The sequence below is a fragment of the Lotus japonicus genome, chromosome 5, assembly GCF_012489685.1.
Source record: "Lotus japonicus ecotype B-129 chromosome 5, LjGifu_v1.2".
In the NCBI taxonomy this organism is placed as follows: Eukaryota; Viridiplantae; Streptophyta; class Magnoliopsida; order Fabales; family Fabaceae; genus Lotus; species Lotus japonicus.
The window spans coordinates 50498772-50525580 of NC_080045.1; the positions used below are offsets into that span (position 1 = coordinate 50498772).

Here is a 26809-nt window from a genome sequence, read left to right on the forward strand (position 1 = left end):
TGAGATATAGAGAAATAGTCTGATGGGGATGCTCTGCTAGGTGCAGACTCCCTTGTATTTATATTATTAAGTTTGGAGTGTTGAACAAGTATACATATGGGTCTGTCCCATGGACTCCTAACTCTGATGGGCATCCAAATATTCATAACACTCCCCCTTGGATGACCATCCCTTAAGAATGTGTCTCATTAAAATCTTACTAAGAAAAACCCAGTGTGGGATAAAAACCTAGTGAAGGAAAAAGAGTACATCATTCTATAGTTCGTCTTTATACATTGCCTCATTAAAAACCCTACCATGAAAAACCCAATGGGAAAAAAACATGGTTAAGGAAAAAAGAGTACAATGCATTTTAATTGAGATCTTTGAGTCGACGAACTCTCATATTCCGCACAAGCTTTTCAAATGTTGTTGTTGGAAGAGTCTTCGTAAATAAGTCTGCCGAATTATCACTTGAACGAATTTGTTGGATGTCTATGTCACAATTCTTTGGTAGATCATGAGTGAAGAAGAGCTTCGGTGATATGTGCATTGTCCTATCTCCCTTGATGTATCCTTCTTTTGATTGAGCAGTGCATGTAGTATTATCTTCATATATAGTTGTTAGCGGCATCTTTTCAGAGGACAGACCACAAACATCAAGTACGCATTTAATCACGGATCTCAGCCAAATGTATTCTTGTCTTGCCTCATGTAATGCTAATATTCCTGCATGGTTAGCTAAGGTGGCTATCACAGTTTGTTTCACATATCTCCATGAAATGGTTGTTCCTCCACATGTAAACAAGTAACCTGTTTGAGATATTTACACAAATATACAGCATCTGCATAACCAATTAGATCAATCTTGGACATATAGGGGAAAAATAAACTCATATTCATTGTGTCTTTAAGAAAGACTATTTTATGTATGACTAGAAATATACATTAATGCTCTTATTGATAATTCATGACCAAGTAAAAATTCATCCTTTTCTCAAGGTCTAAAAGGATCTTTATTTACATATAATGACCTTATAATCAATAGAGCACACAATGGACATGATTTGTCCATATAAAATCATTTTAGTATCTTTGCAATATAAGTCCCATGGTACATAAATACCTCAGCCTTTAGATACTCAATTGATAAGGCTAGACAAAATTTTCATTCTCAACCATTTTATCTCAGATTCTTTCTTTAGCAAATCTACAACTTTGGTAGCTCTTCTAGAGTCCCAATTAATCATTATCATTAACATTAATTATGACATAAGCAATCTCACATCTCATCATAAATATGCATGAGTTAGTTGGGTCATTTTGTGACCGTCCTTAAGCAAATAATCATCTAGATTGCTTCAATCTAGTAATTTGTTCATGGTTGAGAACATGTATTGTGTGTTTTAGGCATCTTACAATCTTCAAGGAGTTTTATATAGATATCAATCTCAAGTGAGCCATACAAATAAGTTGTAACTCCAAGTATCCACCACGATTGTCACGTGTGTCTTAAATATGACAAAATTATTTCATTTTACTACAAAGACTCTTTAAGCCTTATCGTCTTTATACCTTTAGGGTATAGACATGAGGTCCAAAAACCCTTAAATTCAGCAAATGAATTGCTTCTTTCTATTTATGGACAATCATACCCATTCATTCTTTTTGGGGCTCAAGATTCTCGCACATATTTCTAATATTGAGCGCTACTGCATCATGTCGACAATTCTTCATATTCTTGGTTCCTTGTTTCAACTTGTAGAGACATAATCATATGAGATCTCTTCAATAAATAATTACAGGTACCTGGACCTCTTCAGGAGGAATAAACATTTTTGTAGTCTCTACACTTTTCAAGATAGTTTGCCTCCTCAACAAGACCATCTTCCTTCTCAAGGATATATCTTTTTGAACCAAGTTTTAGGCATGCCTTAGTCTAATAATAATGACATATTTTCCACCTGGGATAGTAAGTTAGAGAAGGGCATTGGCAGCATATAAGGAATTTAATAATTCATTTTAGGTCAGAGAATGCATATTTTGAACTTCAGGTTCATAGTGCGAGTATACATATGCATTCTTTACAAATTTTCAGAGCTCCTTAATTATTTCTCCCCTAATGCTGAGAAACAACAAGTAAGATATGAAGTATATATCGGTAATGGCTCAAATTGATTACATAATCTCAGCTTTCCTTGTGGTCCCACCTTAGTGCGTTGTGGTGGAGCAATTGAAAATATATAACGCACATTAAAAATTCTTAGATGGGAGATATTAGGTTCCTGACCATGAACCAATTGCAATGGAGAGAATTCTAATGAATTGTTGGCTTGATGCGTGTCAATGATTCTAATTGAAAAATCACATGTCCATAAATAAGGATATTTCTTCTCATATGTAATTGTCTAGCTATAAATATGAGGCATTTAACTAAACAACTTAGCTAGATAATTTTAATACGAACATGTGCAACTAGATATTCAAAATCATGTCATTTACCAACTTGATCAAAGTTGGAATTTTCACTCTATCAATATTGAGAGTTGATGACATATATTTGATCATTTAGTCGATGCATCGATAAATTTATGAAATACTTAAATGACCTATAAAAGGAGTGAATACGTGCACATGCATCAAATATACTCAAGAGTATGCAGGATTCAAACCCATATATTTTACCAATTATTAATTGGTCATGAGAACAATATATAAGAATTCCTCATATTGAAGAATCTTCAGGTTATTCGATGAGTGCTCATATGAATTCATATGCTTTCGCATCATAAGACTCGGGATGGTCTAACCGGTCCTGCCAATCACATTCAATTTGTTCCATATATAAAACTTTCTCATTCAAAATAGTACTTCAATGTTTGAAGTAAAATTTTCTGGCATTTTAAATCCTTCAAGGATTTTGATATTTTCAACCCATAGTTTATCGTTACATCAATTAGATGTAAATAAAGTCCTTCAAGACTTTCAAATTAATAAGGAATATGTGTACATAACAGTTGTGTCACAAGATGAGTATTACATCTCATAATTTCCTTTAACTCATATCCATCGCATGGGAAAACGCAATAGGTTTGACACCTTTACATGTCTGGATTACTACTGATCCGAGCAATATCTAGCAACAATGTTTATATATACTCTTTATATTTGTATACTTTGATATCAATTTAGGGGGTGATAAGGGGGGCAGAAAGCATGAGATCATGCGCCAATGTGAGACTCTAACTCACACTTCAATTGTCAACATTCTCCCCCTAAGTGTGAGTCACAACCATATTATTATGCTCCCCCTCAACAAGCTATTAGCAATTGCCCTGCAATTCGCTTCATCATTGTGTCAATAGGACACGTCGTTTGACCACTACATTGTGTCAAGAAGACTTTCGATATGAGGAGTCATTATCATGGTCACATCAACCATTGATTCAAATACCATTTTTAGGATTGAAACCGCGTCTGGGGTTGTTTCTTCAAAAAATATAAGATTATTGATCAATGGATCTTTTCAAGAGTGTCAATGATCCCTTTTAAGATATTGCTTTGAAATTTCATAGGCTTCTTCTAGAGAGCCACCACAAAGTTTCATTTCATGAAACAATATCAAATATATCATTTGATGTCCTTCAGGGACAATTACTCATTCCTTAAAAGGATCACAACTTTTGTCATGTTTGTTGAAATATTCACTTCAGGGAATATCTCAATCATTCCTTAATAAAGCTACTTCAGTAGCTTACATGATAGACACACATCTTTTTCAATCAACTTGATCATTTATAATGGGAATGATATAGTTCTTCAGGAACTATAATGTAGATATTGACAAAAGACTATAGGGTCATCTTCTTTTGTTTATTTCAAATAGCTAAGTTTGTTTAAATATTCCTTTATGATACAAGAAGGAAGTCCAAATATATGTAAACAAATTTGTTTATCATAAATAAAATATTTTTATAATAAACCCATAGAATTATTCCTAAATATACTCTCTTCATAATCTCATAAATATTTACACATATTAGAAAAAAATTCCTTTAAGATTTAATAGAGATTTAGATACTAATTTAAAAAAAAAATCATAACCAAATAATCATTCATGTATTGAGAAACAATAATTATATAAGTACATCTTGGAAAAAAAGAAACGATAAGAATGTTTTTTTTCCTTTAGTTAAAAAAAATTCTCAACTAATATAAATACACGGTCAATTTTTTTTTTTCATTTTGTTATTTCAAAAGATATAAACGACTTTAAAAAAATTATATATATATATATATATATTTTGATCAAAAGGTTTTAGATTTGTTACAAACTTTACATATATTGGTCATTCAATTTAAAAGATAAGATATCACAATTTAACTTAATCAATTATCAGAAAATGATTTATGTAACAAATCATATAAAAAGTAGTAAATTCAATATAGAGATCAATTTAATAATATAGTATATTTTATGAATCTTTTCTTGATCTCTCCCCATTATGATATATCTCATGACCTTTCTTTATCTCTTCCACTTCTAGTGGCAAGATTCAATAATATTTCATTCACATCAAGGAAGGAATGAAGAATGATCAAGTCAACTAAATCATAGAGTAATTTATCTCAAACGTATCCAGTAAATCGATTGAATCTTTTTGAGATTTAATATTCATATAAATTTCTAGTTCTCCAAGAACTGTTCTTTGTGTATTCATGCTATGGTACTTATGGACTCATAGCTCAAAGAGAATATATCTCAATACAATTAGGATATGATCTTCAGGAATCATATTTAAAAAATTCTACTACGGTACTTCCAGACTCGTAGGTTATGAATATTCAGGAAACATATATTTTTCCAATGAATCTTCAGGATTCATCATAGGTTATGAATCTTTAGGATTCATATATTTTTTCCAATGAATCTTCAGGATTCATATTTTAGATAATCAACTACGGTACTTCCAGAGTCGTAGGTTATGAATCTTCATGAAACATATATTAGGATTCATATATTTTTTCCAATGAATCTTCAGGATTCATATTTTAGATAATCAACTACGGTACTTCCAGACTCGTAGGTTATGAATCTTCAGGAAACATATATTAGGATTCATATATTTTTTTCCAATGAATCTTCAGGATTCATATTTTAGATAATCAACTACGGTACTTCCAGACTCGTAGGTTATGAATTTTCATGATTCATTAAAATAATTCAACTACAATGCTTCTGGATTGCAGGCTATGAATCTTCATGATTCTTTCAGAATAATTCAATTCCAGTGCTTCTGGATTGTAAGGCTATGAATCTTCTTGATTCATGCAAAATAATTCAATTACAGTGCTTTTGGACTGTAAGGCTATGAATCTTCCTGATTCATGCAAAATAATTCAATTACAGTGCTTCTGGACGGTAAGGCTATGAATCTTCAGAATTCATGCTTATTACTATGGTACTTCCGGACTCATAGATAAATGATTCGAAGGAGAAGGAGAAGGAGAAGGAGGAAGAAGAAAAAAAAAGAAAAATTAAAATCATAACCTTCCACATGGATGTGGTACTTACTCTAGAAGTGGTACTTACTCTTTCACTTCTTCACTTAGGAATTATTTGCGATTTGCTTAACCAATAATACCATGTTTCTTTGCAAATCCCGTATGCGAATTGCTTCAGGCACACAGGTTCTTTTGCCTTTTAATTATCAATGCTTGTTATGTTTAAAAAAAAATTACAATCAAAGTTTGTTATGCTTTTCTTTACGATTTCTAATTATTCTTCTACAGTATTACATTTTTACTATTTCTTTTTATAATTTTATATTGGCCAATTTGAGTTGTCAGATAGAATTTTGTCTCGGAAATTCAATTAAAATAGTTAAAGACTTAATAGTCAAATTTTGATATAGGGTATATATGTAATTAAACTGATAGTTTTGTTCTGTTTAACATGTACCAAACACGAAACATGATCTAATCGTCTCGTTCTGTGCTATGTTCACCAAACACAGTATACATAGAATTAATGTCTTGTTCTGGTCCATCCTGTTCTGTCCTGTTCTGTTCCGTTACCAAACGCTACCTATAAAATCAGTTTTTAACCTAGTTTTTGACAATCTTTTTCATCTTTCTTTTCTCCAAAACCTAATAAATAATTTTGGGAGACTTGGAGGAAATTTCTTGGTGGAGAGGAAGGCTAGGCCCTTGAGGGCCGGTGTCAGGGCCATAGAGGAGGTGACAACTTCTCCGGATGTCCATGGCTCCGTTCTATTTTGGGTTTTGCTTTTCTCTTTTCCTATTTTTGTGTTGACTGTCTTTTAGTATTTGAGATGATATAACTTGATTTGTCTCTTATTCAATATACTATTATGCAATTATAAGTATGAGTTTTCATTATTTGGTGTTTCTCTCTATGTTTAATGCTTCTATTGGTCGATTGATAATTTTAAGGGTCTATATTAATTCGTAAATAGATTAGGAAATTGATATGATTTAATATAGACTTAGTTCATATAAAGGGGAAAAATTCCTATGTCTTTGGTTATTAATTCTCTTTGCGCGTTCATGTATCTTTTGCCAATATGATGTTGTTTAGGATTTGCATGACAATTGAGAAGTTGGTGTGAATTTAGTTAATGAGAGAAACCACCCTTGCATCGGTCATCTTAAGAAAGGCATGTCTTAGGTAGGGTTTAGGTTTTCTAGGTGACAATAGGAGACATAAACTCTTAGGTATGAATATCATGAGTTGGGAAAGAGATCTATACTGAGTGACAAGTCGGGATACTCACCTCTCTAGGATAGGATTATCTAGTAGGAACTATTAGGATTTCTTGAGTGACAGTCAGAGATTCTATCCACTAGGACATGAACTTCTTGGGTTAGGAACAGAACTTGAGAATGTCTTATCGAGTAGGTATATGCTATAATGCTCCTTTTATGATCACTAGGGCTTAAGGAATTAAGGTTATGTTCTTAATTGGTAGATTCACTTAGCTAAGGCATTAATAGGTGAATAACTCTTATCGGCATCTTAAATGTTAGCTTCATCTTATAAAAGTATATTGGTTGAGAATAAGTTGTAAATCGAGTGAATCATTTTCCAAATACACTTTCATCTTTGTTTGTCTCCGTGAACTTCTTTTATCGCTTTAATTATAGTTTTTCCTTTATTTAAATAAACCCACATTTTACTTTTTAAACCATTCATCCAGCATCTAGTTAGTGAGATTTATACGTAGCAACACAATCGCTGTGGAGACGACAAAACCAGATATTATACTACGATTGAGTCTTGAAAGGGATTTGATAGTAGTTAGTGGAGGAAAACCTCTTCATTAAATATCCTTTCATCAGTTTTACAATTACCAAACCCAAACCTAAATCCCAGAATCCAAACCCAAACCCAAACTCAAACACTTATGGGTGGTAAAATGAAATCCATGCACAAACCCATTGGGTTTCGGGTAAAATCCGAAACCCAAATCCAAACCCATTACTTACGTAAAATAGCAACTCGTCCCAGAATCTGATCCTACTTTCATAAAGAAAAAGGTGAAATTCATAGAAAGGAAGAAAAAAAAAATACAATTCATCATCCTCATCCATCACCAAAGTGAGAGAACAATAGTTTAGAGTTTACTTTTTCAAACATACAAAAGTATCATTAATCGTCAAATACTAAGAACAAAGTTTATAAATATATATATCAGGGTTTTTTTTGTAATTTTATGTTTCGGGTATCTTTGAGTTCGGGTTCGGGCGGGTTGGGCACATGTTTAACTAATACCAAATCCAAACCCATAAACTACTACAGTAACGGGCAAAATCCAAACCCAAACCCAAATCCAGTCAACTCGGGTTTTGTCTGACAAATTGGATCGGGTTCGGGCGGGTACCCATGGGTTTGGGCAAAATTGTCATCCCCACTGCTCCTCCTATAAGTGTAAACACATAGCCAGTAGTAGATTCCCTTTTATTAAGATCATTTACAATGCAATGTTTGAGTCCTTTGATAGTGAATTCTAATCCCCAAAACATAATACAACACTTCGGGTTCCTTTAATGTAATCAAAGGATCTGTCTTAACAACATTCAAATGCTCTTTACTCAGATCTGTGATAAGTTGTCTGACCTCCTAATTTCTTGAGTAATATTTGGTCTAGTACACATCATAGCATACATAAGACTTCCTATCCCTGATCCATATGGTACTCGAGACATTTTCATCCTTTCTTCTTCATTGATAGGACACATGCTCAAGGGTAATTTAAATTTATAGGAAGCGACCAATTGGGCGATTGTTCAGGCGTCTGAGCTTGGGTTTCGATCTTTTTATTTCAAGACGGATTGTCTTTAGCTGTACCAAGGGTGGAAGCGACATGTTGTTGGTGGCTCTTATTTAACTGACTTTATTCGTGATTGTCACTCTTTTATTTCTGTTTTTGATTATGTTAGCTTGTCTTTTGTTCGTCATACTAGAAAATTAGTTGCTGATTTTATGGCTAGGAGTACTTCCACCTATGCTAATTTAGTTTGGGTGAAAGGTGCGAGGACTCGAATTAGGGTTTCAGAGTGAAGGAGGTGTTGCGGCTCACAATGAAAATGCCATCCTACAAGACGTTCAGGATCAAGAAGAAGCTGGCCAAGAAGATGAGGTAGAATAGGCCCATCCCTTACTGGATCCACATGAGGACCGAAAAAACCATCAAGTATAATGCGAAGCGTAGGTACTGGCGTTGCACCAAACTCTACTTTTGAGGTCGATAACCATTGAACAATCTCTACCATTCTAGGTTTAGTAGCAAGTTTGTAACTTTTATCATTTTTCTGGTGCCAAATGAATACTTGTCAGCTTCAATGTTTTCCTATGCTTGCCATTTTACCGTTCATTTTGAGCTTTTGATGTGAAACTATGATGGATGCTTTATTAGTTTTCTCGTTGGTTTTCCCCTTCCATAAAAAAATTTAATTTGGGTTGAGGAGGTTCCTTTGGAGGTTTTTCTGTTTTTAGCGGTAATGTAATGACTTTCATGCTTTTCTTCTTTGAATAGAAGTTTGTTTAAAAAAAAAATTAGCAAAATATTATTATTTAATTTTGTAGTTAGTTAGTCTTTGTTTTTTTGGTTCTTTTGGTTTTCTCTTTAGCTTTGTTTTAACTCTTTTTCCTTATTTGGTAGAGGTTTGTTCCCAATGATTTATTCTTTTTCAATATATTCTTCTCTTTTCTTAAAAAAAGTAAGTCCAACTTTCAAATTTTGACCTTTGACTATACTAGTACTTTTTCTTTTCTATTTTTTTTTCAAAAGTAAAAGGTGTCACAGTTTTGAGAACAAAGCTAAAAAGAGACAACGAAGACAAGGGTGATCAGTAACAACAAAAAGCTAATCACCCCTCGACAAAGGACGGTCCCCAAAAGACAACAAGCTATAAAGCTATACAACACCCAAGAACCCCAAAACCAACCAAAAACAAAGAAAACCTGATACAACAAAAACCAACCTAAAAGCTAAAAGACCAAAGGTAAGGACCAGAAGAAATCAAAGGCCAAAAGACAACCCACCACATCAGGACCAACGGATAAATCACCCAAACTCCGAATAGAAACACCAAGCCACTTACAACCTCCCTAATTAAGGAGGCCTTCAAGCATCAATCTGAGCCGTAATTTGGTCCAAAGCAACCTCATCCGTAGAATCATACTTCATGCCCAAGTATTTCCCCATCAATAGAGCATTCCTTGCCCTAGGCATAACACCAAGTGGTTACGAAAACTCCGCTAGCAAGAAGCATCAGTTGATTCCCTTCATGAGCCTCTAGAGAGGTTGTGGCTTCTACTACATCTAAGTCACTAGAAATCTCATCTTGAACCTTCTTCCTTTCACTCTTCTCAACATTTATGGGTTTCCCCCTAGGCCTATGGGATTTATCCTTAGCCGTAGAGGACAGCAAAGCCAGCTTCTGGGGTCGTCCACGACACCTAGGGGTAATTAAACTCAAGCCCTCCTCCCCAATCACTTCTTAAAACCTGCCCAACAACCAATGATCGATCACCATCCATCTTCTTCTCTTCTTCATATACATGACCTTGCAACTGAGCCACCTCATCAAAAAGCTGCGACAGGATCGCTGTAAGACCCAGGATTTTAGAATTAAATAAATAAATAATTTCCAACTCACGCATAGGATTTTGTGTAAGCGTGAGAGGAACTTGACTTTCGTTTAATGTTTGGATTAGCGTTATGAAGAAGAAGGTTCAGGAAATGGTTAAGAATAGTTATATAGTCGCTATAGGCTATAGCACGAGTTTCATTCACTTCCGCCTTAGGGCGAAAACGTTAGTAAATGACTAATTTGCACTTAAAGACACGATGGAAACTAATTCCAAAAATCTTCAGAGAAATGTTAGAACTTCTCTTAATTCTCCCATGACAAGCATTTCGATGCGAAACCCTGGAATGCACGAACGTCCGATTCTAATTCTCGGAGGTTTGCCGAAACTAAAACCCTGATAGCTCAAGAAACCTAGAATAAGCGGTTGATGAAGTCTTTTTCTATTCGGAGCTTCAAACAAAGATTCCACACGCGTACACTCATTTCTTTTGATGCTTCCAATCTTTCTTCATAAAGAAGTTTTCCCATCCGACATTCACTGCAAAAAGTAGTTTTTCGGGTAAAATAGATTTACACCGACTTTGGATTGTCTACCTTAATTCCAAGAAACCTCTTTTGAGTTTTGGAATTCTGTCGCCAGAACCTATCTTAGGATTCACGGAGGAAGGTGCAGGAAAAAAATCGGAATCGCAAAATTTTCATTTTTCCGCGTGTTCCATTTCCTATAAATTGTACTTAGCTCAGACGCATAATATGACGACGTCATATTTGCTCTAATTGTCTCACAATTATTCTCTAGCTCAGTTTCTACTCATTTCTTGGTTCATAGATCATTTTATTTTGCTCAAAGTGATTCAAATTTATATTTTATCATTTCATAGAGTTCCCCATAATTTTTGATATAATAATATATCACTCTTATATTTTTATCTTAACTCTATGAGTTAAATCCTCAGATATCTAAACAAATCTGTACCGGTTTACAAAATATCTTCTCAAAATATCTTTACAAAATATCTTCTCAAAATATCTTTACAAAATATCTATCCATCCTTATCCCTCCACCAATCCGTCCTTATCTGATCCTTGGTACATATCTTTCCATTTCATTCACTTATATATATGTTGTAACTTGACAACACAAGACATAAATATACTAATCACCACCATTTCTCCTTCAAAATCATCATCAGTCCACAATTCCTCACTTTTTCCCCAAGTTGGCCGAGAGCAAGGAGGAGCAAGAGGATTCCGAGCCGATTTCTCGTTTCTTGTTCAATCGTCCTGATTCTAGTTGCGTGGGATCGACATCGAGGTATAGATGCTATTCCTTACTTCTGATCGTCAATTCTGTCGTTTTTCTCTATGTCTTTCTATGCTCAAAGTTTTGAGCTTTTTGTAAAATTGTCCAAATAACTCGATCTCTCTATCTAAACTTATTCCCTGCATGCCCAAGAGCATGTTTAGCGATTACATTTCGCCGAATCTCGCCGAATTGCCGTCGAGTTTCAATTCTGCTTGAAAACCCCATTTTTGGCTAAAGTTTCATCCTTTAGGCTTAAAACTCTCGACTGAGCTTAGCGTCAATAGGATTAGTAGTCATAATCGTCGTTGGTATCGACCCCATCTAATTTGTTTTTCGAAATTCTGATTTTGAGTTTCCGAGCTAAAAATCTTGACCAAAATACCCCTGTTCTAGTTTTCGATCCGATAATTTTTCTGAGAGTTTCCCTGGCCTAGATATTGCCTAAGAATACCTAGGAATTGATTTAGATCGAAGAAAAAGTTCAGAAACACTATTTTTGAGAGTGGCCGAAACCTATTTGTTAGGGTACCGTGTCCAAAAATAATTTTTGGGTCTCTATGACTTGAGCCATTACGTAGCTCTTTCAATTGTCGAAATTTTGGCTCCGGTTTCGTGTCATTCCGAGTTCTGTAGCTCGAGTTATGCTCGTTTTAGCGAACGAAGTCTCTGTTGTCAATTCGTGCCTATATAGGAACTCCGAAGCTTTAAAAACTTTCTTTACGATTTCGATTAGTGTTATTAGATAGTGTTGTTTCTAGTGAGGCTTGTGTTGATGATTGTGTTTCCTTGTTCTAGGTTCACAACTTCCATGCCCAACTTCTACTCACGGAGGTAAGGGTAACTCGATTTTAGAGTGTCTTTGAGTCTTGCATGCTTTTATCGCACTGCATGCGTTTGAGATGAAGATGTTTATATTGATTGGCAGATGATTATGAATATTATGTTGAACTGGGAAAATGTTTTCTGGAGGCTTCGGCCGAGTGAACTTATTGAGACGTGTGTCTCCGTTTTCTGAGAGGCTTCGGCCGTTTACTGGTTTCCGTCATTACTGCTTTCAAGTGGATAAGACGTGATTATTGTTGATTGATTTTGGCATATAGGGCTGAACTTAATGGCATTCAGTGGTTGTCGTTCCACATGATTGTCCCGCCCTGTGTGGTGATATAAGAGGCGATGAGGAGGTGTGGTCCTATCATTGTCCCGTCCATTGTGACGCTAAGTGGCGATCAGGAGGTGTGGTCCTATGATTGTCCCGTCTTGTGAGACGCTATAAGTGGCGATCAGGAGGTGTGGTCCTATGATTGTCCCGTCTTGTGAGACGTTATAAGAGACAATGAGGAGGTGTGGTCCTATCATTGTCCCGTCTTGAGAGACGTTATTGATCGATCCATTTTGGTAGCAGCATATAGTTGCATTATAGGGAATTAACACCTGACCCTATGTTGTTGGATTTTAGTTATTGGTTTATTGATATCTGATTTGATGTTACATTGTTGAGGTTATTACTATCTGAGTTAATCTATGTTAAGTTGTTGATATATGAGTTGAGTTATGTTGCTAGTTTATCTACTATGCTAGGTAATTAAATTTGAATAGCATGATTTTCTCTTTTATACATGGTAATTGCATGGAGTTAACCCTTTCTATTTGCTACTTGTTGTTTGGGCGCTTAACGCTATTAGGTGATGGAGATCCTTCCGCCGAAGCTTAGCTGCTCGAGTTGGAGATCGGGTCGTGGGCGGTGGAGTAGAGGTGTGAGAAGCAACTTTGCTTCTCCTTTATGGATTATGTTTGAGTCTCCCTTACTATTTGAGAACTCTGTTATTAAAGCCCGAACCTTACTTATGGTGTTGTAAACTATTACGAGAGTATATCGGGAAACAGGTTATTTAAATAAAGTTATGATATGTTTCCAACCTTTTAGCCGAAGTGTTTAGTTGTTTTTCAGAAAAAAAAATCCCTTGGTTTTTAGGGATTGCAGAATAGTCCTTAGACTTTGTTAGGTTATTAATGTGATTCCTCAGTTGAGAAATTGGAGCGTTACAATCGCTACTTCACAAACCTACATCTCCAAACTCTCTAATCGAAAGCAGTATGGGAAAAGATCCTCAACCAAAAAAGACCTCTCATCATGGCTAGAAAAAGAGGGAGTCCTTGAAAACTCGTCCAAAGGGTGCCCCTAAAAACTCGTCCAAGTAGGGTGATTCCTCACCCACCTGATAGGAGCTCGACACCAAAAGTTCAGGAAAAAGCACATCGACTGGAATCCTAGCACCATGAACAGTTTCCCTAGCAGAATCGGAGTCCCAGAGCATATCAACTTCCTCATCAACAGCCGAACATGCATTCTTCCTCTCCCCACTAACACATCTCGCCAAGTTCGAGCTTAAACGTTTACAACCTTTTGAGAAGCCAAACAACTCAGAAAGACACCTCCCATCGTTGCCTTCCGAGGGGTGTTTGCCAGAGTCACAGATAACGATGCCCCACCCACTCTAAAACCATCCAAACATTTGATTGCATCGGCAACAACTTTCAGAGAAGAATAACATACAAACCCAAAACAGAATCGTCGACCCAAATTAGCTCGTTTTCATTATAAAATTATACACTAAAATGAAAATAAATAACGATAAAATAAAAAAATAAATAATAAATATATATATATATATATATATATATATATATATATATATATAACCTAGTGGGTTGGTGTAGTGGTTCAGCACTTCATCCTTTAAGCAAGTGGTTGGGGGTTCGAATCCTAACTCTTGCGAATAGAAAAAACTCCTTGGCCAGCCCCCTACCGCTTAGTGCGCTGACCGTGGGGCGAGGGATTAGTCTCACGGATGTCGGCTCTGGGAATCCCTTGGTCAAGACCAAAATATATATATATATATATATATATATATGTTTAAAGTCAAAGTTCCATAAAGATAAGAGTACGAGTTCAAATTCCAAAAAAGACATTTGTTGAGTCTACAACCGTTTTTCGAACAATTAGCAACATCCACCAAAGAAAAAAAAACATAATCAACCATACACCAATCGCACAAATTAATTATTATCAGAAAGATTAATAATTGAGAAAAAGGATGATGCACCGACGGTGCAAAATTTTTTTACACCGTCAACCAATCATATTTCAAAGACCGTCGGTGCATAGAAATTAAACTCTTAATAATTTTAATCATAATGCAGAATTTAACATCGATGCACATAAAAGAAGGCTGGTTTTATCTTATTTTACATTTTATATAACATTTTTATTTTATTAGATTGAGAGAGGGGGTTGTTGGAAATATAATAAGGCATAGCTTTTCGAGAAATAGTAAATTTTTTTATTTTGTGTATAATTGAAATGAATAAAATTAGAATTAAAGCAATGCGTACTATTTGTGCAAAGTTTATTTACACAAATTGAGGGAAGGATAGTTCACTTGGTGAGTTAAGGAAAATAAAAAGATTTGCAGGGTGAAGGATTAGGGTTCAAATCATGGCGAATGAACTAATTTATTAACAATTAACAACTAACATTTACCTATAAAAAATATTCAATTAATTTCAGTCAAATCACAATTTTTTTTAATTAAAATAAAAACGAATGCAAGTGTTTATCTTATGTGCCATAATATGATTGAATGTCAGTGTAAAACTCTTTTACCCATATAGCACAAATCTATTAAACTGATAGCATTAAGTGGTGCTGAATAATTTTATGAATACAAATATCTATTAAAACTCCAGATGTTCTCAGAATTTTAGATTAAATTAAATTTGTTAGTTTATATATTAGATGGATTATGCCAAGAGTTTTTGGAGTCCATTTATTTTTTACCGCAATTAAAAAAATATATGAGAGAATGGGGTTTTATAACTAAAGCATATGGTTGTTCTTCTATTTTTAGTTAATGATCAAATTAGTCTCTGAGTTTGTAAGTGAGTTTGATTTTAGTCCTCATGAGGAAAAATGACATTTAGTGGCGGTCATTTTTACAATTACATACTTGCGGTTTTTGACCGCTACAAAACGTCATTTTTCCTTAGAGAAAATAAAATCAAACTCGCTTACAAGCTCAGGACTAATTTGACTATTTTTTTTTTGTTTTTGGATAAATGGTTGTTCTTGAACTAGTTGCACTCAATCAAATTCATCCTAATTGGTACAAGAAGGTAGAAAATTGGTAAAGGATAATTGTTGTATATTAGTAATTAATTATACTATAAGTATTTTAACACGTTCATTGTACGGAAGTTTTTCTGAAATATGTAAATTTTAAATAAAAATTTATAGTAAAATAATATTTTTAAATTGTAACAAAAAAATAGTAAAATATTATTTTTAAATATAATTATAATTATAGATTTAATTTTTTTAGTGACCAAATTATAGATTTAAATTAAATGATTAAAGAAATTAACATAAATATATTAAATAAAAAATATAAAATAGGAATTTTATAAAGGCCTTAATTTTTTACTATTTAATTTTCTTTGAAAAAATATAATAAATAAATATAAAAGATGAAATAAGTAATATTAACAATATTTATATGAAAATAATATACACATATATATATTGAATAAAATTACTTATGAAATAATAATTTCAACGAAAAAAGTCATAATGATATTCTTATTCAAGTAATGAATTATGCAAAACAATAATTGCATGCATTAATTAGTTTTACAAAAATAATTAATTAGAGTTAGTATGCTTATTAAAGACAGTCTGATCTGGCTTAGAGAAGTCCACTATGATGATATTGATTAATGAGTAAGCATGTATCCAACAAGTAACGTATATAGTTGTTACAGTGGTATACCGATAATACCCCTAGCAGTTACATGAAATATATATGTAAATTTAACAAATAACAACTTACCAAAGTCAGATTAAAAAATTATTATTATTTCCTTTATATATAATGACTTATTATTTTTAATTTTTATTTACTAATAAATTTTTTCCATAATTCATAGTTTAATATACTTTTATTCTTTTTATTTCGATCATATATGTAACTTTTATCAAAGAGGCTTTTTCACAAAAAAAAAAGGAAATCCGCTACACCAAAGCCAAAGCCAAAGCCGCCCCCATAGCCTTTTTTCTAGTAGTGGAGGACTGCGTAAGAGCACGGTCATTTTCTGCGCACAAGGTTTGTACCCCATCTTTTTTGCCCTAGCTTCTGAATTCTGATTGTCAAGTAATGGAGATAGTGACTTAAACCTATGTCGCATGTTTAGATCGACTTATATAATTTTCTCAGAATCAATTGTATATGATACTCAAAAACTACTCATAAATTTTTTCTTCTTCAGGATTGATTCAGATCTTTAATCAAATGTAATAAGATCTATAAACATGTCATAAATCTTCTCTTAATTTCTCCAATCTTAATTTCTCCATGAAGATATTGATTAACTCATCTGAAATGAATTTCATTACATCATGCTTCAATGTCCATCCATATGTTTAAGTTGTAGCTAGTATTCTTTTTGAACCTTTTTTTCTCTCAATTGGTTATGTGCAGCAGGTGGATCAAGATGTCTGCACTCAATTAGAAGATTTCTGCAAAGGTATATATACACTTTTTTTTTTGATTCAGTTTATTCTATATATTTTATGATTGACTAGTGTAGATCTGATCTCTCTCCGTTAGATAAAAGGTTAGTTCACTTGATCCATGTTTTTGCTTATGACCATGACATTACTGAGGCTCGAGAATTTGAAATCTGCCTTTGATAGACAATCTGTAATTTCATTGTTATTTTTTTTTTCTGAAGTTGGTGGGTTTACTTGATTTTGAAATGGAGAGAATTCTTTCTACCATTTAGAACGGTGGAAGTGACACAAAAGATTAGTCTTATGATTACTGATTGTATAATATCGTAGTTAATACAAAAAACAGAGAGAATATTGTCAAATCCTCTTAAACTTTTATGAAATCCCATTAGTAAGTCTACTATTATCAAATGAGTTCCAAAAGGCTTTTAGTTAAGCCTAATGGAGAGAATATGGGTTCTTGCTCGTGAGCTAACCAGGTTCAACCATGTAAAATCTGACTTTTCTGGAGTTGAAACCCCTTTCAACCTTTACATATTTTAAAAACTTTTTTATTATGTTTATTTCACTTGGATGAGTTAACCCATTTATTTAGATGATTTTTTAAAATAAATATTTTAACTTAGCCCATAAATCCAAGGTGGGGTGAGTTGAACCAATTCAATTTTTTATTTTTACTTATTAATAGCTATATTTGTTTTATACTTTTGACCTTTTTCCAATTTTAATACTATTCTTAATTTTTTATATTTAGTATGACTTTTTTTTTTAAATTTAATTGAGTCAATTGGTTTAAAAAAAAACTAGCAAATTCAAGGTGAGTTGACTCACCTTTTGGCCATCCCATAATGGGTCAATCCGAGTGAGTCAGAGCCACTTTAAAATCTCTAGGCGAGAGCAACACCCTGCTTATGTACACATTTAAATATTTAAGATTGAAGATATAGTACTATCTATGGAATAGATTCAAAATATTTATCTCAATCTTTGAAAACATTTTTATCCTTATATAGAACGTAATTATTGTCTAAGAATCTATAAATTTTCATTTAAGAAATTTACAGATTAACTTTAAAAAAAAAAAAGAAACTTACAAATTAAGATGTGGAATACACATGCACTGAATCCCACTATTGTTTTTTATAGGCAAATGTTAGTTGTTAGTAATAAGGTTCGAACCCTGAACACTTCACTCTTCATCTCACTCAATATTTATGTTCCTAACTCTTACCACTTGGGCTAACCCCCGGGTACAATTCCTGACCATTGTATTCAGAATATTATAGCTCCTATTGTATAAATTTTTATTGCTACTAAATTCTTACACTAATAAGCGAAATTTTCTCATAAAGAACAAAATTCATATATTTTCTTTAAATTCATAAACATATTTTATTTATATTAGGATATCTGCTTGAAATTGTGAAGTTGACTTAAATATTTTATTTATAATTTTCTTTGTAGGAATTTTCTGCCGCTTTCCATAGTTCACTATGTCAGGAGAAGGAGCTAATGCTCCTGAGGTATGTCATGTTTTAGTATATGTTCAATAAGAAGTTAAAAACAAAAACAAAAAAAATCTTTGATGCCTTGATGGAATCATTTGGACTTTTGAGTATATGATTTCAAGTAATATTGATTTCAATGCTAGCTAACACAAACACATTTTGTCTCTCCAGGTCCAGGATCAACTTTATGGAACAAATCCCAATTCGATACAACAGGTGAGATGAAAATTAAATGTTTCATATAGTATATGATATGATTTGGTTCATTCACATATAAAGTATGCAGGCATGTGAAATTAAACTGTAAAAAATTGTAATTATTAGGAACTGCGAATGAATGAAGGATCATCTAGTGGAATACCAACTTCCGCAGTTGAAATGGCTGATTTTGGGGAACTGGACAATGTACTATCCAACTTTCTAAATTCTGATGATTACTTGGCCAACAGGTATCGATATATCTCACATGACATGCATGTGTATGATTGTTTTTTTTAGTCAAAAGAATATATTAAAAATTAGGAAGCACAAGGAGTGCTTCTACCCCATTACACAACATCTAAGTACATTTTGAATTTAAATACCAGGCCTCCTATCCCATAATTCATAGAAACAACAAGTGATAGAGGGAGTTAAACTAAACTACATCCATCAATCAGTAACTATATTCTACGAGTTAAGCATACATCCTACTCTTGAAATGTGTACCTGATTCATTTGTTAATGATCTAAGCCAAACCCAAGACCACAGCTTTATCATTTCCACTACAGTCTTAGCATTTGCCTCCCCTCCTTTGAATATCAAGGAATTTCTATGTAGCTAAATACTCCATACACAAGCAACCCAGATAGATCTTCACTTCAGATTTTGTTTTCGCCCCTTCTCCCCATGCTCCATGGTGAAGAAAATGGGTGACTCCATTTGCGGGAAAAGCAATTTGAATTCGCAGCCAATGGTAACAAGACATCCAAACATCATAAGATAATTTACACACAAACAACACATGGTATGTGTCTTCCACATGTTCCTGGCAGAAATCACAATTCCCATTCCTGTTGTTCTCAAACTTGATTGCTCTTTTCATCAAGTTCTTCATTGTTGGTATTCCTTGATGTGCCACCCTCCAAGCAAAAGCCACCACTTTTGAGGGCACTGGAACCCCCAAATAACCTTGAAGAATCTGTTTTCAGCACCTTCGTTGCTTTGAATAAGCTGATTAGACAGTGTATTCATCTTGAGCTTTGCAACCAGATCCGGCCATCATTCGTCCCCGACCTTATTTTAATTGGTAGAATTTCACGCAAGAATTCATTTTGTACACTCTTTTCCCATTCAAAAAAAAATTCCTCCTTCACCTAAATTCCCAAACCCACCCATCTACACTCCTGCTCCCCATATCTGCTATACAATACTCATTTTGCTTCGAAATGTCATGCAACTTTTAAAATTTTTGAATCAAGCATGAGTCCCCCACCCACTTATCCAACTAGAACCTCACTTCTTTCCCATCCCTCACCACTCTCTTAATGTTCTTCTCAAACCACTCTCCCTCCAATCTGCTCGTACACATGCACCTTCCCAATGTCCCTCCACCACGTTCACCCTCTCTTAAAGCAATCCATCTCACCACCCTCCCCCACATGCTACCCCCTTATTCATGATCCTCCACCTCCACTTTTCTAAAAGTGCTCTATGGAACTTTATAATGTCCTTCACCCCAAGTCCCCCTTGCTCTTTAAGTTTACACACAGTTTTTCATTTTACCCAAGCTATTTTTCTCTCATCCTCACTCCCCCCCCCCCTAAGAAACTTCTTTGCAAGCAATTGATTTGATCAGCCACATAAACAGGAATTTAAAAAAAAGAGAGATAGAGGTTTATACCAAGTTTAAAGGCACAGACGACCGCCAAAGATAAGTGCTTCATCTTCCAAGGGGTCAACCTCCTTTTAAGTTTGCTGATTACCGGCTCCCATGTACATATTCTCCTTGGATTTGCACACACCTCGATGCCTAAATACACAAATGGTATCCTCATTAGTCTTACAGTTGAGCAAATCAGCAAAGCTTCTAACCTGATCTTTATCCATAGCAATGCCAACCAAGTTACTTTTATGAAAATTAACCTTCAAGCCCGAAGCTAACTCAAACCACCTCAAAATACTCTTTATTATGAATGTTTTCAATTGACATATCACAAATGAGTAACGTGTCATCAGCGAATTAAATATGAAATACAACAGTATCTTAATCATGCAATCTTAATTTGACGACTATCCAGTAGGAAATTTTGGCCACAAGGAATCCATATCTTAGGCCTTCTGCTAATTTTTAGGCTAGCTCTAGCTCATTTATAAATATATTTTGATACATTTACCTTTTTTCACACATTTTTATATATATATATATATTTTTAATTTTTTTATCACATCATCTATTATATTTCTTTTTTTCTTTCTACTCTATCTGAGTCCAGCTAAAATTGATGTTCTTTTATAAAAATTGGCAGGTTGCCGTCTTTCACTGAAATCGATTATGAGGAGACGTTGGATGATGATAACATCCAGCACGACCAACAAGAAACTCCTTCAGCAACATCAGAGTTGACCCTCCCACCATTTCCTGTATGTTACTCCCTGACATTATATATAAATAAATAATCACACACACACACATATATATTATATATATATATATATATATATATATATATATATATATATATCGTTCGAATTATACATTTACATGTTATTTAGCAGTTTATTTCAATAATTCATGATGACATATATAGATGCACAACTTTCAATTGAAACATGCAGGGAGAGTTAGAGAAAAGTGTTCAAGCTTCCAATCCTGGGTTCCATAATTTCTCTCAAAACAATACTGAGGTGTTCTCTCAAAATGTTGAGGTGTTACATAATGTCTCTCAAAATGTTGAGGTGATCCATGATGCCGGTCAAAATGCTGAGTTGTTCCAAAATATTGTCTCTCAAAATAATGCTCTTCCTATGCAACAACAATTTGATCAGTAAGTTCTAGCAAGTTTAGAATTTATACAAGTTTATGGAAGTTATGCGTTAAATCTATAGCAGACAATGTTTAAATTTGGTTCATCTTTTGAACCATATTTTTACTATTAATATTTAGTAAAGAATAAGAGCATGTTTAATTGCAGTTTTTGAAAACTGTATTTAAAAAATGTTTTTGAAAATTTTTTGTCAAGAGAGAAAACTATTCGAATTAGATGTTTTCCAACATTAAAAAAATTGAAATTTAAAAACTAAAAAGTGAAACAGTGAACATCTTTTACTTGTTTTGGTATTATAGTTTAAAAAACTTAAATTGAAAACTGTTTTTGGAAAAACAATTTTTGAAAACAAACAAGTTTTTTAATTTTGCAGTTTTTTAAAATAGAAAACAATTTTCAAAAGCTGTAATCAAACATACCCTAATTCTTAAGCATAGGACGGGTATCACGGCACGACACGCACGACAATTGATATGATTGAATTATATTTAAAATCCGTTTTATTATATTTTAAGAAAATTGTGAATTGTTAGCAAATAAATACAAGTTTATAGAGTTGTGCATCATTGAGGTCATGTTAAATAGCAATTTACAGTAGCTTCTTATCTGCTCAAATAAAACAAACTCTTTTAATTTTTGAACCATATTTTTCTTAGTCACAATACACCTATTATATGTATATATGACTTGTAAAATTAAATTCAGGTTCGGGTATTCAAATATTGGACAAAACTATGAAGGTTCATCTTCTGCTGCTCCAATAGCTACGCGAGGCACTGATGTGACTGGTTTTAACGGTGGCAATTTCCAAATGCCAACATCAAATTTGACTTCACAGAACAGAGAGTCTTCTTCAAGTGTTCAGCAAGAACGTATTCAACAACCATATCCACAAGTACGTAACAAATAATCATATCGTAACATGCATAAACTATTAGCAGAAACTACTCTGATTAATTTTAACTTTAGAATCAATTGTGGCCAAATTTAATTGAGTGAATGTCAGCTCAACTAATTACCTATTTGCTCAGTTTGTAAATACAGTTTTCAAAAACTACAATTGAAACATGCAGGGAGAATTAGAGAAAAGTGCTCAAGCTTCCAATCATGGGTTCCATAATTTCTCTCAAAACAATACTGAGGTGTTCTCTCAAAATGTTGAGGTGTTACATAATGTCTCTCAAAATGTTGAGGTGATCTATGATGCCGGTCAAAATGCTGAGTTGTTCCAAAATATTGTCTCTCAAAATAATGCTCTTCCTATGCAACAACAATTTGATCAGTAAGTTCTAGCAAGTTTAGAATTTATACAAGTTTATGGAAGTTATGCGTTAAATCTATAGCGGACAATGTTTAAATTTAGCTCATCTTTTGAATCATATTTTTACTATTAATATTTAGTAAAGAATAAGAGCATGTTTAATTGCAGTTTTTGAAAACTGTATTTAGAAAACTATTCGAATTAGATGTTTTACAACATTAAAAAAATTGAAATTTAAAAACTAAAAAGTGAAACAGTGAACATCTTTTACTTGTTTGGGTATTATAGTTTAAAAAACTTAAATTGAAAACTGTTTTTGGAAAAACAATTTTTGAAAACAAACAAGTTTTTTAATTTTGCAGTTTTTTAAAATAGAAAACAATTTTCAAAAGCTGTAATCAAACATACCCTAATTCTTAAGCATAGGACGGGTATCACGGCACGACACGCACGACAATTGATATGATTGAATTATATTTAAAATCCGTTTTATTATATTTTAAGAAAATTGTGAATTGTTAGCAAATAAATACAAGTTTATAGAGTTGTGCATCATTGAGGTCATGTTAAATAGCAATTTACAGTAGCTTCTTATCTGCTCAAATAAAACAAACTCTTTTAATTTTTGAACCATATTTTTCTTAGTCACAATACACCTATTATATGTATATATGACTTGTAAAATTAAATTCAGGTTCGGGTATTCAAATATTGGACAAAACTATGAAGGTTCATCTTCTGCTGCTCCATTAGCTACGCGAGGCACTGATGTGACTGGTTTTAACGGTGGCAATTTCCAAATGCCAACATCAAATTTGACTTCACAGAACAGAGAGTCTTCTTCAAGTGTTCAGCAAGAACGTATTCAACAACCATATCCACAAGTACGTAACAAATAATCATATCGTAACATGCATAAACTATTAGCAGAAACTACTCTAATTAATTTTAATTTTAGAATCAATTGTGGCCAAATTTAGTTGAGTGAATGTCAGCTTAACTAATTACCTATTCGTTCAGTTTTTAAATACAGTTTTCAAAAACTACAATTGAAACATGCAGGGAGAGTTAGAGAAAAGTGCTCAAGCTTCAAATCCTAGGTTCCATAATTTCTCTCAAAACAATACTGAGGGGTTCTCTCAAAATGTTGAGGTGTTCCATGATGCTTGTCAAAATGCTGAGTTGTTCCAAAATATCGTCTCTCCGAATAATGCTCTTCCTATGCCACAACAATTTGATCAGTAAGTTCTAGCAAGTTTAGAATTTATACAAGTTTGTGGAAATTATACGTTAATTCTATAGCGGACAATGTTTAAATTTGGTTCATCTTTTGAACCATATTTTTACTATTAATATTTAGTAAAGAATAAGAGCATGTTTAATGGCAGTTTTTGAAAACACTATTTAAAAGCTATTTTAAGAAATTGTTTTCAAAAACTTTTTTGTCAAGAGAAAAAACTAATTAGTAAAGAATTAGAACTTTTAGCTGTTTTGGTATTATAGTTTGAAAAGTTTAAATTGAAAACTGTTTTTGAAAATAATTTTTGAAAACAAACATGTTTTTTAATTTTGCAGTTTTTAAAAATAGAAAACAGTTTTAAAAGCTATAATCAAATAGACCCTAATTCTTAAGCATAGGACTGGTATCACGGCACAACAATTGATTTGATTGCATTATATTTAAATTCCATTTTATTATATTTTAACAAAATTGTGAATTGTTAGCAAATAAGCACAAGTGTACAGAGTTGTGCATCATTTAAGTCATGTTAAATACTACCAATGCTCTTCAGTATATATTATTTAGGGTAGTTTCTTATTTGTAAAAATTAATTTGCAAAGAAATTCTTTTAATTTTTGAACCATATTTTTCTTAGTCACCATATACCTATTAATTATTATATGTATATATGACTTAGAAAATTAAATTCAGGTCCGGGTATTTAAATATTGGACAAAACTATGGAGGTCCATCTTCTTCTGCTCCAGTAACTACACAGGGCACTGCTGTGACTGGTTTTAACCGTGACAATTTCCAAATGTCAACATCAAATTTGACTTCACAGAACAGAGAATCTTCTTCAAGTGTTCAGCCAGCACCTATTCAACAATCATATCCACAAGTACGTAACAAATAATCATATCATAACATGCATAATTAGCAGAAACTACTTTAATTAATTTTAATTTTAGAATCAACTGTGACCAAATTTAGAAACACGCACTTTGTTGCTTAATTAGTTGAGTAAATGTTAGCTTAACTAATCACCTATTTGTTCATTTAGTTAGCCTAATTGGTAGTTTCACCACTTGTGTATAAGGAAAGTCATCACTTTCAATGAGTTACATTTAATACTAATCAAATTTGATATAGAGAGTATTTTTTTTATGTGAATTCTCTCTTCATTCTTCAACCTTTAGATTCAACATGCAATCAAAATGTACATATCTCAGTTCTCAAGATCTTAGCAACACATTCAAATTTAATTCTTTATTTGAGCTTACTCTTAACTTATTTGTTTCTCTTCTACTATCGGTGATCTTTCAAGTCCATTCTATCTTAGGATAGCTTGTTTGGATCAACTTCATTTTCAAGTCCACTCTTAACTCATTTTATGAGGATAAATTGTGAAACTCTAGAAGCTGCTCACACAAATTTCTCCTCACAATTTATTATGACTTTAGAATCAATTGTAAAAAGAGTTTTTGAACATACAATTAAACAACCTAGGTCTTGTGACTTGTATTCTAGCACTCTAATGTGACAACTTCAATTCTTAGTATGGAGTCATGTGATTGGAAATTGTTAAACAAAATTGTTTGGTTTTTGTTGATGGTTTTGTCCTAGATATTGATAATCAATTGCATCATCTTGGAAAAGAGGAATAAAATAAAATCCTGAAACAATATAGCAACCTCATTTTATTTGGATTTTTCGGTTTGATAGAAAGACTAGCACATGGATATTTAAAGATGCACAAGACGTACACTTCTTGTTACAGTAAACATGCTTTGAAATAATAAAACTCTTGAAAAATATAAGGTGAAAAATGTAAGATACATGCGTAGGAAAAGTACTATAAATCTCAAAATTACACTAGCCAAATTGATTTGAGTTAAGCCAAAACAGATATATGAAATGAAGTAATTTAACCCGATACAAAGTAAATGCAATTGTGTTAGAGGGAGCTGGAACACTCCATAGAGACTTGAACACCTCATCATCATGGGGGATTAAAGAACTAGGGAGAAGAGAGAAAACTGCCATTCAAGGTAAGTTCAGGATCCCTCAGACTTCTCCATTATATTTGAAATATCCCATCTCCAAGCTCCTCTGTTTGACCAAAAACCATATCCTTTAAGCAACAGTTTTTCTGAACAGATAAGTTGAACAACCTTGGGTATTTGACGCACAGTTTTTCCTGCTTAAGCCAAGTATTGTTCTGGGAATGAACATTGAGGAAAGGTATAGTACCTAAGGGTAGAGAGATTGTGCTAGAGAGAGAGAGAGTAAGAGAGAGAATGCTGAATTTCATGTGTTATTTTATCAAATGAGCCAAAAGTCCCTTACAATTGGTATCTGCTACCTATTTATAGAGGTAGTGTTGGGCCCCCATATGCTAGTGTCCTTAATGGGCCGTGTGGGCCTGGCTGAACGAGGCCCAACCCTACTGGCTTGGGGACCCGCCACGGGCGGTGTGAACCCTGGGCGTTGCCCCTCTAGGGGCTCGCCCAGTCCACAAGTCCACAAGACACCGAGCTCGAAGCATGAGAGCTAAGTGTGTCTTTAAGAAAACTATAGCTGCCTAATGCTTATCCATCGTGTATGCAAAAAATCCAAGTCGCCAACATGGCGTGAAAAGATGAAAGGCGAGCGCCCTTGGTCCGCAAGTCCACAAGCTCGAAGCAGGAGAGCGAAGTGTGTCTTCAAAATGTGACCGCCAATCTCTGTCCCCCTGTGATTCCCCTAGCAGGTCGCCCGTTGCCACTTTCCACTTGGTACGGCGTTCCTCGGCTGGCGGTTTCGACCAACGCGCAGGAAC

The 26809-nt window shown here is 33.5% G+C and overlaps 1 pseudogene; it reads left to right on the forward strand.

Annotated features, from left to right (window-relative positions):
* Window positions 1-8589: 8589 nt before the first annotated feature.
* Window positions 8590-8745, forward strand: LOC130721438 (60S ribosomal protein L39-like; annotated as a pseudogene).
* Window positions 8746-26809: the final 18064 nt, after the last annotated feature.